Raw genomic sequence first — 13,382 nt, forward strand, 5'->3', positions numbered from 1 at the left:
AGCTGTTGATTTGTGTCCTGTGGAATGTTGTCCCTCTCCTCTCCAATGGCTGTGCGAAGTTGCTGGATATTGGCGGGAACTGGAACACGCTGTCGAACACGTTGATCCAGAGCATCCCAAACATGCTCAATGGGTGACATGTCTGGTGAGTATGTAGGCCATGGAAGAACTGGGACATTTTTAGGAATTGTGTACACATCCTTGTGACATGGGGCCGTGTATTATCATGATGAAAAATGAGGTGATGTTGGGGGGTGAATGGCACGACAATGGGCCTCAGGATCTCGTCACGGTCTCTCTGTTCAATTAAATTGCTGTCAATAAAATGCAATTGTGTTCATTGTCCATAGTTTATGCCTGCCCATACCATAACCCCACCGCCACCATTGGGCACTCTGTTCGCAAGGATGATATGAGCAAACCGCTTGCCGACAAAACACCATTCACGTGGTCTGCGCATGCTTCTGAAGCCGGTTGGACGTACTTCAAAAATCTCTAAAACAACGTTGGAAGGGGCATATGGTAGAGAAATTAACATTAATTTCTCTGGCAAAAGCTCTGGTGGACATTTCCGCAGACAGCATGCCAATTGCATGATCCCTCAAAATTTTAGACATCTGTGGTTTTGTGTTGTGTGATAAAACTGCACATTTTAGAGTGACCTTTCATTGTCCCCAGCACAAGGTGCACCTGGGTAATGATCATGCTGTTTAATCAGCTTCTTGATATACCATACCTGTCAGGTGGATGGATAATCTTGGCAAAGGAGAAATGCTCACTAACAGGGATGTAAACAAATTTGTGCATAACATTTGAGAAAATATGTTTTTTTTGTGCGTATGGAACATTTCTGGGATCTTTTATTTCAGCTCATGAAACATAGGACCAACACTTTACATGTTGTGTTGATATTTTTGTTCAGTGTAGCTGCAAAGACGAGAAGTCAGCTGTAACGTCATCAACAACCAACGTGAGGAAGAACCCAATGTCTCCGGTTTTCAGAACTGTGAATGAAAACCAATCTGTGTGTGTATGTTTCATAAAGAATTCCTGTGCGTCCGTTTATAGTGAAGTAATTCACCAGGATGTCTCTAAGCTTGAGATATGTGTTGATGAATGGTGTCCGTCATGTTTCCACACACATAAGCAATTTGTCACCAGTATGTGTGTGTGGCTGTGTGTTTGTCTTTAACTATCCTTGAAGGTAACAGAAGTCCTCACAAGGATAGTAAAACAAGGAAAATTCAGACAAGTGGGGACATTTTTCCAGTCCCCACAAGGGGTTTGGTTTAGGGTTAGTGGTTAGGTTTAGGGGTTAGGTTTAGGGTTAGGGGTTAGGTTTAGGGGTTAGGTTTAGGGGTTAGGTTTAGGGTTAGTGGTTAGGTTTAGGGGTTAGGTTTAGGGTTAGGTGTTAGGTTTAGGGGTTAGGTTTAGGTTTGGGGGTTAAGGGTTAGGTTTAGGGGTTAGGTTTAGGGTTAGGTGTTAGGTTAGGGGTTAGGTTTAGGGGTTAGGTTTAGGGTTAGTGGTTAGGTTTAAGGGTTAGGTTTAGGGTTAGGTGTTAGGTTTAGGCGTTAGGTTTAGGTTTGGGGGTTAAGGGTTAGGTTTAGGGGTTAGGTTTAGAGAATAGGTTTAGGTTTGGGGGTTAAGGGTTAGGTTTAGGGGTTAGGTTTAGGTTTGGGGGTTAAGGGTTAGGTTTAGGGGTTAGGTTTAGAGGTTAGGTTTAGGGGTTAGGTTTAGGGTTAGTGGTTAGGTTTAAGGGTTAGGTTTAGGGTTAGGTGTTAGGTTTAGGGGTTAGGTTTAGGTTTGGGGGTTAAGGGTTAGGTTTAGGGGTTAGGTTTAGGGGTTAGGTTTAGGGTTAGGTGTTAGGTTAGGGGTTAGGTTTAGGGGTTAGGTTTAGGGTTAGTGGTTAGGTTTAGGGGTTAGGTTTAGGGTTAGGTGTTAGGTTTAGGTGTTAGGTTTAGGTTTGGGGGTTAAGGGTTAGGTTTAGGGGTTAGGTTTAGAGAATAGGTTTAGGTTTGGGGGTTAAGGGTTAGGTTTAGGGGTTAGGTTTAGGGGTTAGGTTTAGGTTTGGGGGTTAAGGGTTAGGTTTAGGGGTTAGGTTTAGAGGTTAGGTGTAGGGGTTAGGTGTAGAGTTAGGAGTTACGGTTAGGTTTAGGATTATGGTTAGCATTTTGGGGTTAAGGTTAGGCTTACGGTTAGGTTAGGGTTAGGGTTATTTTTAGGGATAGGGTAAATAGGATTTTGGATGGGAATCAATTTCTTTGGTCCCCACAAGGATAGAAATACAAAACTGTGTGTTTGTGCGTGTGTGTGTGTGTGTGTGGCTGTTATTGTGAAGTGTTGTGAATTGAAACACATTCTAGAATGCAGTGCTGAGAATTGAAACACATTCTATAATGCAGTGCTGTGAATTGAAACACATTCTATAATGCAGTGCTGTGAACTGAAACACATTCTAGAATGCAGTGCTGTGAATTGAAACACATTCTAGAATGCAGTGCAGTGAATTGTTGTCACAAGTATTCCCAGAATCCCCGGAAATAGCCCATGGAGTGGGAAGGTTCCACTCTGAACTGTGTTTGCAAGTCTGTGTCAGCCATATTGACAATACCAAACAAAACATTACAATTGTAAATAATAAGGAATACATTGAAAAAAAGTGTGAAATGAAAAAAAAAGACAGATCCATTGTTTCTTCGAAATGTCAAGACACCAACATACCATGGCTTCTATCTCCCTGAATGACCACCACAAAGTGTACAGTAGCTTTTTACTAAAGTACTATTCTTGATAACTGGCTATTGTTACACTCATACTCTTTAATTAAACTGCATGGATGAAATGGGGGGCAGGCTAATCATTGTTTAGTCATCTAAAATGTGTTGTGTTGCCATTGACAATTTGAACAACAATGTACAATTCACCTGCTGCTGAGGTAGAGGTACCCTGCTGCTGCAGTAGAGATACCCTGCTACTGAGGTAGAGACACCCTGCTGCTGAGGTAGAGATACCCTGCTACTGAGGTAGAGACACCCTGCTGCTGAGGTAGAGGTACCCTGCTGCTGAAACAGAGGTACCCTGCTACTGAGGTAGAGGTACCCTGCTGCTGAGGTAGAGGTACCCTGCTGCTGAGGTAGAGATACCCTGCTGCTGAGGTAGAGGTACCCTGCTGCTGAAATAGAGATACCCTGCTGCTGAGGTAGAGATACCCTGCTGCTGAGGTAGAGGTACCCTGCTGCTGAGGTAGAGGTACCCTGCTGCTGAGGTAGAGGTACCATGCTGCTGAGGTAGAGATACCCTGCTGCTGAGGTAAAGATACCCTGCTGCTGAGGTAGAGGTACCCTGCTGCTGAGGTAGAGATAACCTGCTGCTGAGGTAGAGGTACCCTGCTGCTGAAGTAGAGGCAGCAGGGTACCTCTACCTCAGCAGCAGGGTATCTCTACCTCAGCAGCAGGGTACCTCTACCTCAGCAGCAGATTATCTCTACCTCAGCAGCAGGGTACCTCTACCTCAGCAGCAGGGTACCTCTACCTCAGCAGCAGGGTACCTCTACCTCAGCAGCAGGGTACCTCTACCTCAGCAGCAGGGTACCTCTACCTCAGCAGCAGGGTACCTCTACCTCAGCAGCAGGGTACCTCTACCTCAGCAGCAGGGTACCTCTACCTCAGCAGCAGGGTACCTCTACCTCAGCAGCAGGGTACCTCTACCTCAGCAGCAGGGTACCTCTACCTCAGCAGCAGGGTACCTCTACCTCAGCAGCAGGGTACCTCTACCTCAGCAGCAGGGTATCTCTACCTCAGCAGCAGGGTATCTCTACCTCAGCAGCAGGGCGTTTCCAACTGCCTTCCATGGTTCTATTTTTTTCTGGTGCTGCAGTTTAAATTCCAGAAGCAGCACGAGTCACATCGCTTGACTTCAACAACATACCCATGCTCTGCACATTGGCATTCGTACCTTCCCTCCTTCTAATAATGTCCACTGTTTGAGAAGAAACTTCTGAATTTAGCCTAGGTGTTGTCAGTTTGGAATTATATCCACTGGCATAATGCAGTTTCTCTGGACAACCGTAAATTCGGAGTTTGCCCTCCTAAAATAAAATTAAATCGAATTGATCGCAAGACAACCACTTACAAACTAGGCCTATAGCCTACCGATCAATGTCCATGGAATTGAGACATGTCTATGCGGCTGCTTATCAAATCGTTGATAGGTTTTCTGTGGTGCCAGACAATGTCGCCTGTAGCTTTGCTAATGCATAAATGTTTTTCGGCAGGCCAATTTGGTCATTGTTTTCTCAAAGCCCAACATTTCACAACGCTAATCAAGACTGTCATGATTAAGACTGCTGGCTGGTAGGTATAATGTCATTATTTGTTCAGTAATTAAAGTTGGAAATTTAAACATTGCAGATTGTAAAATACATTTGTGATACAACATCATGCTAATCAGCAACCAATAGCTTTTTAAAAAAAAATACAACTGTCCTGTATAGCCTACCTGAACCTGCATGACATGAGCCATCCTCTCTCTCTCCCAGCTTGGATCCAAAGTTGTTGTGTGTAAACCAGTCTATTAATACCAAATAATACAGTCAGTCCACCCTGAAAACACCTGAGAGACTCCCCTGGTCTTCTGAAGATCTCCTGACACACTGTACATTAGATGTCCATTTCGCTGAACACAATTTAAACGCAGTCAACTTAAACCAAGACATACCAGATATAAAAGACTGTTGTTGATATTGCAGCCACACAACTCAAACACCAGTTCACCAGTATGAAGAAAACAGCCTTTTTATAAATCTTTTTTTTTTTGAGCCCTCAAGAACTATTGATCTGTTTTCATCTGCCAATGAATTGTCTGTTCCAGTATCTCGACGACCAGAGCTTCCTATACAGTTCTCCCTTGCGGAGGCAGCAGGGGTGTCCAATACGCCAGTGATTATAACCTATAGGCTTTCCACTGCCAGACTCGCGAACATAAACATATTATACAAACAGTGTCAGGATGCTGTTAACATTAGGCATGAGAGTTGGATGAACTTGCAGAACACTTCACGATAAAATGACACATTTATCGCGGATGAGGACGGATACAAGTCTGGTGGGATACTGTACGGAGCTCGCAAACTGTACACACAAAAATAAATAAAGACAAATTGTAAAAGGAAGGAAGACGATACTACTTGGCTGTGAGAATTTTGTTTAAAAAAAATAGAGCATCTTCAAAGTATGTCTTTATAAACACATACAAAACGAATTATAGGCTACAAGTCTCTCTAGATACATGCCAAGGGCACGTTGACGTGTATTTTTCACGAACCCTATTAAATGTTGACCTGCACAAGGAAAGCGGACTTGGAGACGCATTGCCATTTCGCTCTGAGAACACCGAGTTGGTTTTGAGTGACGTTTCTTCTCTTTTCCTCCGGGGCTATCAGTCTGCGAGCTACACCGTTTTCTAATTGATCCGTCATAAATGTCATTCCTGAACATAAGAAAGCAGCGACAGCAGCTTACTCCTGTATCGTATTATTTCGTCTCATTAATTTCGAAGCCAGAGGATCGATAAACAAGATCAATTTTTTTGTTGAGAGTTGAGAGAAATCAATAGGCGACATATCAACTGCCACGCCGAGACCTATTCCCTCATTGAAGTGAACGCAGTGACATTACGACTCTAACGGACTCGGTCAGATCAGGTGAATCATTTTCAAAGACAAGGACTATCATTGGTCTCACACCAACCGACAATAATGCCAACAGAAATACAAGCAAGTGGCTGTACATGTCAAACAACGTTTGGATTGTCAGGAATTCGCAGGTAAGGACATGTCATGTATTTTAGATATTATTTTTACAAAAGTAACCAACTGTCCTTTTCTTTACGCATCCAACCATATAGCTGCGGCATGTCGTGTTCTTCCCATACGATCATATCTCAGCGCGGAGTGAAAGGAGTGCTTGTTGATTTATGAGAAAATGTATAAACTGCCTAAATGCACATTGTTAACGCAAATTGACTTGTATGTTAAAACGGTCAAAAATATAGTGTTGGACTGTGGCTTTTAGGGTAACCAAATTGGAAGCGCGCACTTTGCGCATAGGCTGTGTTGTGCCTGTGTGTTGGAACGGTGCGGATATTGGCACATTGGATGCTACGTGTTGTGCAATTGGTCTACCCCATCACTGGTCGTTAAAGTCAGTGTATTTTTGTTACTAGATTAGATAAGGACTTAGTTTATAGGCGTGTGAAACACTGAGAGTTACTTTTTTTAAATTGTTTTTTTTTTTCGTTGCAGTGGGTTTTGAGGCATGAGCATACAGCCTCAAATACCTGAAGTGTACATATCTACACATATGACACCTTTGTTGTAAATACTAGATCCATTATCCCTGTAGCTTTCAACATACTGTGTATACTCTACATCCTGACAATAATTGCACAGAATTTTTTATGAGAAGAGTATACTGATTCCAAATAGAAAAGTATGGACTATTGTAAACTGCCCCAAAAAAATTACAGGGAGACAGTGCCACATCTGAATATTCAAACATCTTTGCAATGGTGTTCTGTGGATCTTAAATTCTCTGTGTGAGGAAGATGAAACAGAAAGTATTTTTTTGTCAACTCCCTTTTCTCTCTTAAGTGAACTACTCACAAGATGATTAATTAATTCTTATCAGAGAAGTGGCGGAGACAAAATCAAAAGAGTACAGTTTTGTTGGAGCACTGTTCAGTTCCGTATCTCTCTCTCTCGTGTGTGTCGCCAAGAGGAAGTCAGAGGAGAGCTATAGTCAGGTTGTATCAGCAGGAGTCAGGCGTTCTAATGGCTGGGAATACAGTGGACAGCTGCTGCAGCAACACACACGCACACACACACACACACACACACACACACACACACACACACACACACACACACACACACACACACACACACACACACACACACACACACACACACACACACACACACACACACACACACCTCCGATATACTCCCAGTGAATGGAAGGATGCTTCTCACTCAAAATGAAAAGCAGCACTATACAGAAATAACCGTCTTCTCTCAGATCTCTCTGTGTCTCTGTCTCTGTGTCTCGGTCTATCTCTCTGTGTCTCTCTCTCTCTCTGTCTGTCTGTCTGTCTGTCTGTCTGTCTGTCTGTCTGTCTGTCTGTCTGTCTGTCTGTCTGTCTGTCTGTCTGTCTGTCTGTCTGTCTGTCTGTCTGTCTGTCTGTCTGTCTGTCTGTCTGTCTGTCTGTCTGTCTGTCTGTGTCTCTCTCTGTCTCTATCTGCATCTCTCTGCCTCTCTCTGCCTCTCTCTGTGTCTCTCTGTGTCTCTCTGTGTCTCTCTATGTCTCTCTGTGTCGTGTGTGTGTTTAATATGCTAGTCTGCGTTGTACAGGAATCTGAGACAGTGATGATGGCTCCTGATAACACAGTTAGAAAGGATTAGGGCCTAGTGGACATAGTGTTGATGACATTGTGTTGATGACATTGTGTTGATGACATAGTGTTGTGATGACATAGTATTGATGACATAGTGTTGATGACATTGTGTTGATGACATAGTGTTGATGACATAGTGTTGATGACATAGTATTGATGACATAGTGTTGATGACATAGTGTTGATGACATTGTGTTGATAACATTGTGTTTATGACATAGTGTTGATGACATTGTGTTGATGACATTGTGTTGATGACATAGTGTTGATGACATAGTGTTGATGACATTGTGTTGATAACATTGTGTTGATGACATTGTGTTGATGACATTGCGTTGATGACATAGTGTTGATGACATTGTGTTGATGACATTGTGTTAATGACATAGTGTTGATGACATAGTGTTGATGACATAGTGTTGATGACATAGTATTGATGACATAGTGTTGATGACATTGTGTTGATGACATTGTGTTGATGACATAGTGTTGATGACATAGTATTGATGACATAGTGTTGATGACATTGTGTTGATGACATTGTGTTGATGACATAGTATTGATGACATAGTGTTGATGACATTGTGTTGATGACATTGTGTTGATGACATAGTGTTGATGACATAGTGTTGATGACATATTGTTGATGACATTGTGTTGATGACTTTGTGTTGATGACATTGTGTTGATGACATTGTGTTGATGACATAGTGTTGATGACATAGTGTTGATGACATAGTGTTGATGACTTTGTGTTGATGACATTGTGTTGATGACATAGTGTTGATGACTTTGTGTTGATGACATTGTGTTGATGACATAGTGTTGATGACATAGTGTTGATGACATAGTGTTGATGACTTTGTGTTGATGACATAGTGTTGATGACATAGTGTTGATGACATATTGTTGATGACATTGTGTTGATGACTTTGTGTTGATGACATTGTGTTGATGACATTGTGTTGATGACATAGTGTTGATGACATAGTGTTGATGACATAGTGTTGATGACTTTGTGTTGATGACATTGTGTTGATGACATAGTGTTGATGACTTTGTGTTGATGACATTGTGTTGATGACATAGTGTTGATGACATAGTGTTGATGACATAGTGTTGATGACTTTGTGTTGATGACATAGTGTTGATGACATTGTGTTGATGACTTTGTGTTGATGACATAGTGTTGATGACATAGTGTTGATGACATAGTGTTGATGACTTTGTGTTGATGACTTTGTGTTGATGACTTTGTGTTGATGACTTTGTGTTGATGACATAGTGTTGATGACATAGTGTTGATGACATTGTGTTGATTACTTTGTGTTGATTACTTTGTGTTGGCAGTTTCCTTTGATGGTGGTGGTAGTTATTAATAGGATCAATCTACAGTACACTCCCCATTCTATTACACACATCTGTGTTTGTTAACAGGTAAGATCATACTGTAGGACTACAGTGGTATTTTAATAAGGGGATATGAGAGCAGTAAGAGAACCATTTAGGAAGACGATTCATGTGCTTGATTCAGGTTCTTTACCATTGGCATAGGAGCAGTACAGAGAACCGTTTAGGATGAAGATGATTCATGAAGAATTGTGTTTAGAATAACACCTGCCACATGAGACTAGTCAAGCTCTTCTTAATCTTCTTCTTCTTCTCTAGTCAAGCTCTTCTTCTCTAGTCTAGCTCTTCTTCTCTAGTCTAGCTCTTCTTCTCTAGTCTAGCTCTTCTTCTCTAGTCTAGCTCTTCTTCTCTAGTCTAGCTCTTCTTCTTCTCTAGTCTAGCTCTTCTTCTTCTTCTCTCTAGTCTAGCTCTTCTTCTTCTCTCTAGTCTAGCTCTTCTTCTTCTCTCTAGTCTAGCTCTTCTTCTTCTCTCTAGTCTAGCTCTTCTTCTTCTCTCTAGTCTAGCTCTTCTTCTTCTCTCTAGTCTAGCTCTTCTTCTTCTCTCTAGTCTAGCTCTTCTTCTTCTTCTCTAGTCTAGCTCTTCTTCTTCTCTCTAGTCTAGCTCTTCTTCTTCTCTAGTCTAGCTCTTCTTCTTCTTCTCTAGTCTAGCTCTTCTTCTTCTTCTCTAGTCTAGCTCTTCTTCTTCTTCTCTAGTCTAGCTCTTCTTCTTCTTCTCTAGTCTAGCTCTTCTTCTTCTTCTTCTTCTCTCTAGTCTAGCTCTTCTTCTCTAGTCTAGCTCTTCTTCTTCTTCTCTAGTCTAGCTCTTCTTCTTCTTCTTCTTCTCTCTAGTCTAGCTCTTCTTCTCTAGTCTAGCTCTTCTTCTTCTTCTCTAGTCTAGCTCTTCTTGTTCTTCTCTCTAGTCTAGCTCTTCTTCTTCTTCTCTCTAGTCTAGCTCTGCTTCTTCTTCTTCTCTAGTCTAGCTCTTCTTCTCTCTAGTCTAGCTCTTCTTCTTCTCTAGTCTAGCTCTTCTTCTTCTCTAGTCTAGCTCTTCTTCTTCTCTAGTCTAGCTCTTCTTCTTCTCTAGTCTAGCTCTTCTTCTTCTCTAGTCTAGCTCTTCTTCTTCTTCTCTAGTCTAGCTCTTCTTGTTCTTCTCTCTAGTCTAGCTCTTCTTCTTCTTCTTCTCTAGTCTAGCTCTTCTTCTTCTCTCTAGTCTAGCTCTTCTTCTTCTTCTCTAGTCTAGCTCTTCTTCTTCTTCTCTAGTCTAGCTCTTCTTCTTCTTCTCTAGTCTAGCTCTTCTTCTTCTTCTCTAGTCTAGCTCTTCTTCTTCTTCTCTAGTCTAGCTCTTCTTCTTCTCTAGTCTAGCTCTTCTTCTTCTCTAGTCTAGCTCTTCTTCTTCTTCTCTAGTCTAGCTCTTCTTCTTCTTCTTCTTCTCTCTAGTCTAGCTCTTCTTCTCTAGTCTAGCTCTTCTTCTTCTTCTCTAGTCTAGCTCTTCTTGTTCTTCTCTCTAGTCTAGCTCTTCTTCTTCTTCTCTCTAGTCTAGCTCTGCTTCTTCTTCTTCTCTAGTCTAGCTCTTCTTCTTCTCTAGTCTAGCTCTTCTTCTTCACTAGTCTAGCTCTTCTTCTTCTTCCTCCTCTGTTTGTTGCCATGTATTATATCTTACCATTGTGTCACAGCTTCACGGTAGAATACTGATTGCTCAGTCATAGCTAGAGAGAGAAAGAATTTAGCTGTCTGTCTTCATCGTCGTGGCAGCAGGATAAAGCAGGCCTGGAAAAACAGCCCTGACCGATAAGACACATCGGTATTCTAATGCATCTTCAACGGCTGGCCTTGGGGCTGGGCTGATAATGCCTGCCCTCGCTTGCTGAGGTCAGTTTCTTGATTGGCAGCAGGCTGACACAAGGAAATGTTTCCTGGCTGGCTGCTGCCTGCTGTCTAATAAGGTTGTAGCCTGTAGCACACGGCAGCCCTGTATCAATATGTATCAGCCCTGCTAGTGGAGTGTACAGAGTGAGTGGCCATAGCCCCACTTGTACAGACGACATGCTGCTTACAGGTGGAGGTGGAAGCTGTTGTGTTCTCATCAGCCACCATTTACCCCCAGGGCCATGTCAGAAAACACAACAGCACCCAGGCTACACAAACAGTGCATTCGGAAAGTTTTTAAACCCCTTGACTTTTTCCACATTTTGTTGTGTTACAGCCTTATTCAAAAAAATGTAATCTACACAATATAATGTATTTATAAAAGATCCCCACAGCGTAATGCTGTCACCACCATGCTTCACCGTAGGGATGGTGCCAGGTTTCCTCCAGATGTGATGCTTGGCATTCAGGCCAAAAAGTTCAATCTTGGTTTCCTCAGATCAGAGAATCTTGTTTCTCATGGTCTGAGAGTCTTTAGGTGCCCTTTGGCAAACTCCAAGTGGGTTGTCATGTGCTTTTTACTGAGGAGTGGTTTCTGTCTGGCCACTCTGTAATAAAGGCCTGATTGGTGGAGTGCTGCAGAGATGGTTGTCTTTCTGGAAGGTTCTCCCATCCCCAGAGAGGAACTCTAGAGCTCTGTCAGAGTGACCATCAGGTTCTTGGTCACCTCCCTGACCAAGGCCCTTCTCCCCAGATTGCTCAGTTTGGCCAGGCGGCCAGCTCTAGGAAGTCTTGGTGGTTCCAAACTTATTCCATTTAAGAATGATGGAGGCCACTGTGTTCTCGGGAACCTTCAATGATGCTGAAATGTTTTGGTACCCTTTCCCAGATCTGTGCCTAGACACAATCCTGTCTCGGAGCTCTACGGACAATTTTTTCGACCTCATGACTTGGTTTTTGCTCTCACATGCACTGACATCTGTGGGACCTTATATAGACAGGTGTGTGCCTTTCCAAATCATGTTCAATCAATTTAATTTACCACAGGTGAACTGCAATCAAGTTGTAGAAACGTCTCAAGGATGATCAATGAAAAGAGGATGCACCATACTTATGTAAATAAGGTATTTCTGGGCTTTGTCATTATGGGGTATTGTGTGTAGAATGCTGAGATTTTCGTTGTTGTTTTAATCGATTTTAGAATAAGGCTGTAACGTAACAAAATGTGGAAAAAATCATGGGGTCTGAATAATTTCCAAAGGCACTGTGTCTGTCTCCTGCTCTGTCTCCCACTCTGTCTCTCTTCATCTATCATTCTCTCTGCCCCCAACACACAATTGTGTCCTATATCAGCCAGCCTCCCTTCACACAACTCAGTTCCACCCATCAGCCAGCCTCCCTTCACAGAGCACAGCACAGCTCCATCCATCAGCCAGCCTCCCTTCACACAACTCAGTTCCACCCATCAGCCATCATCCCTTCATACAACTCAGCTCCATCCATCAGGCAGCCTCCCTTCACATATTTCAGCTCCACCCATCAGCCATCCTCCCTTCATACAACTCAGCTCCATCCATCAGCCAGCCTCCCTTCACAGAGCACAGCACAGCTCCATCCATCAGCCAGCCTCCCTTCACATATCTCAGCTCCACCCATCAGCCAGCCTCTCTTCACACAACTCAGCTCCATCCATCAGCCAGCCTCCCTTCACTCAACTCAGCTCCATCCATCAGCCAGCCTCCCTTCACACAACTCAGCTCCATCCATCAGCCAGCCTCCCTTCACACAACTCAGATCCATCCATCAGCCAGCCTCCCTTCACACAACTCAGCTCCATCCATCAGCCAGCCTCTCTTCACACAACTCAGATCCATCCATCAGCCAGCCTCCCTTCACACAACTCAGCTCCATCCATCAGCCAGCCTCTCTTCACTCAACTCAGCTCCACCCATCAGCCAGCCTCTCTTCACACAACTCAGTTCCATCCATCAGCCAGCCTCTCTTCACTCAACTCAGCTCCACCCATCAGCCAGCCTCTCTTCACTCAACTCAGCTCCACCCATCAGCCAGCCTCTCTTCACACAACTCAGTTCCATCCATCAGCCAGCCTCTCTTCACTCAACTCAGCTCCACCCATCAGCCAGCCTCTCTTCACACAACTCAGTTCCATCCATCAGCCAGCCTCTCTTCACTCAACTCAGCTCCACCCATCAGCCAGCCTCTCTTCACTCAACTCAGCTCCATCCATCAGCCAGCCTCTCTTCACACAACTCAGTTCCATCCATTCATGCCTAAACCATAAACCTTCATTTCTTCCACTGACTTTTAGGCTTCTGTGCTATCCCAAACTGATTACACACATCACTGGGAGGTAATAGAATAGAGATAAAGTTGATGTCAATGCATAGTTCTGTAAGACACGCACACACACACACACACACACACACACACACACACACACACACACACACACACACACACACACACACACACACACACACACACACACACACACACACACACACACACACAAACACACACACACAAACAAAGCTGATGTCGATGGCTAGCTCTGTAACACTTCTGTAACAGTTGATTTGAGTTACAGAAATATATCTAACACTGAGTATGAATGGTTTTTTCAGATGTGTGAAAAGGGAGGTTTGGGCTGCCTG

The 13,382-nt window shown here is 43.2% G+C and overlaps 1 protein-coding gene across 2 annotated transcripts in view; it reads left to right on the plus strand.

The window, feature by feature from the left end:
- The first annotated feature begins 5,015 nt into the window (after positions 1 to 5,015).
- The window catches only part of LOC115175142 (synapse differentiation-inducing gene protein 1-like), a 99,385-nt gene continuing 91,018 nt past the window's right edge, over positions 5,016 to 13,382 (plus strand). For both annotated transcript variants that reach the window (XM_029734358.1, XM_029734359.1), the window contains exon 1: positions 5,016 to 5,823. The gene's annotated coding sequence lies outside the window, so the exon portion shown is untranslated. The remainder of the gene's footprint in view (positions 5,824 to 13,382) is intronic.

The sequence above is a fragment of the Salmo trutta genome, chromosome 35 (assembly GCF_901001165.1).
Source record: "Salmo trutta chromosome 35, fSalTru1.1, whole genome shotgun sequence".
NCBI classification, from domain to species: domain Eukaryota; kingdom Metazoa; phylum Chordata; class Actinopteri; order Salmoniformes; family Salmonidae; genus Salmo; species Salmo trutta.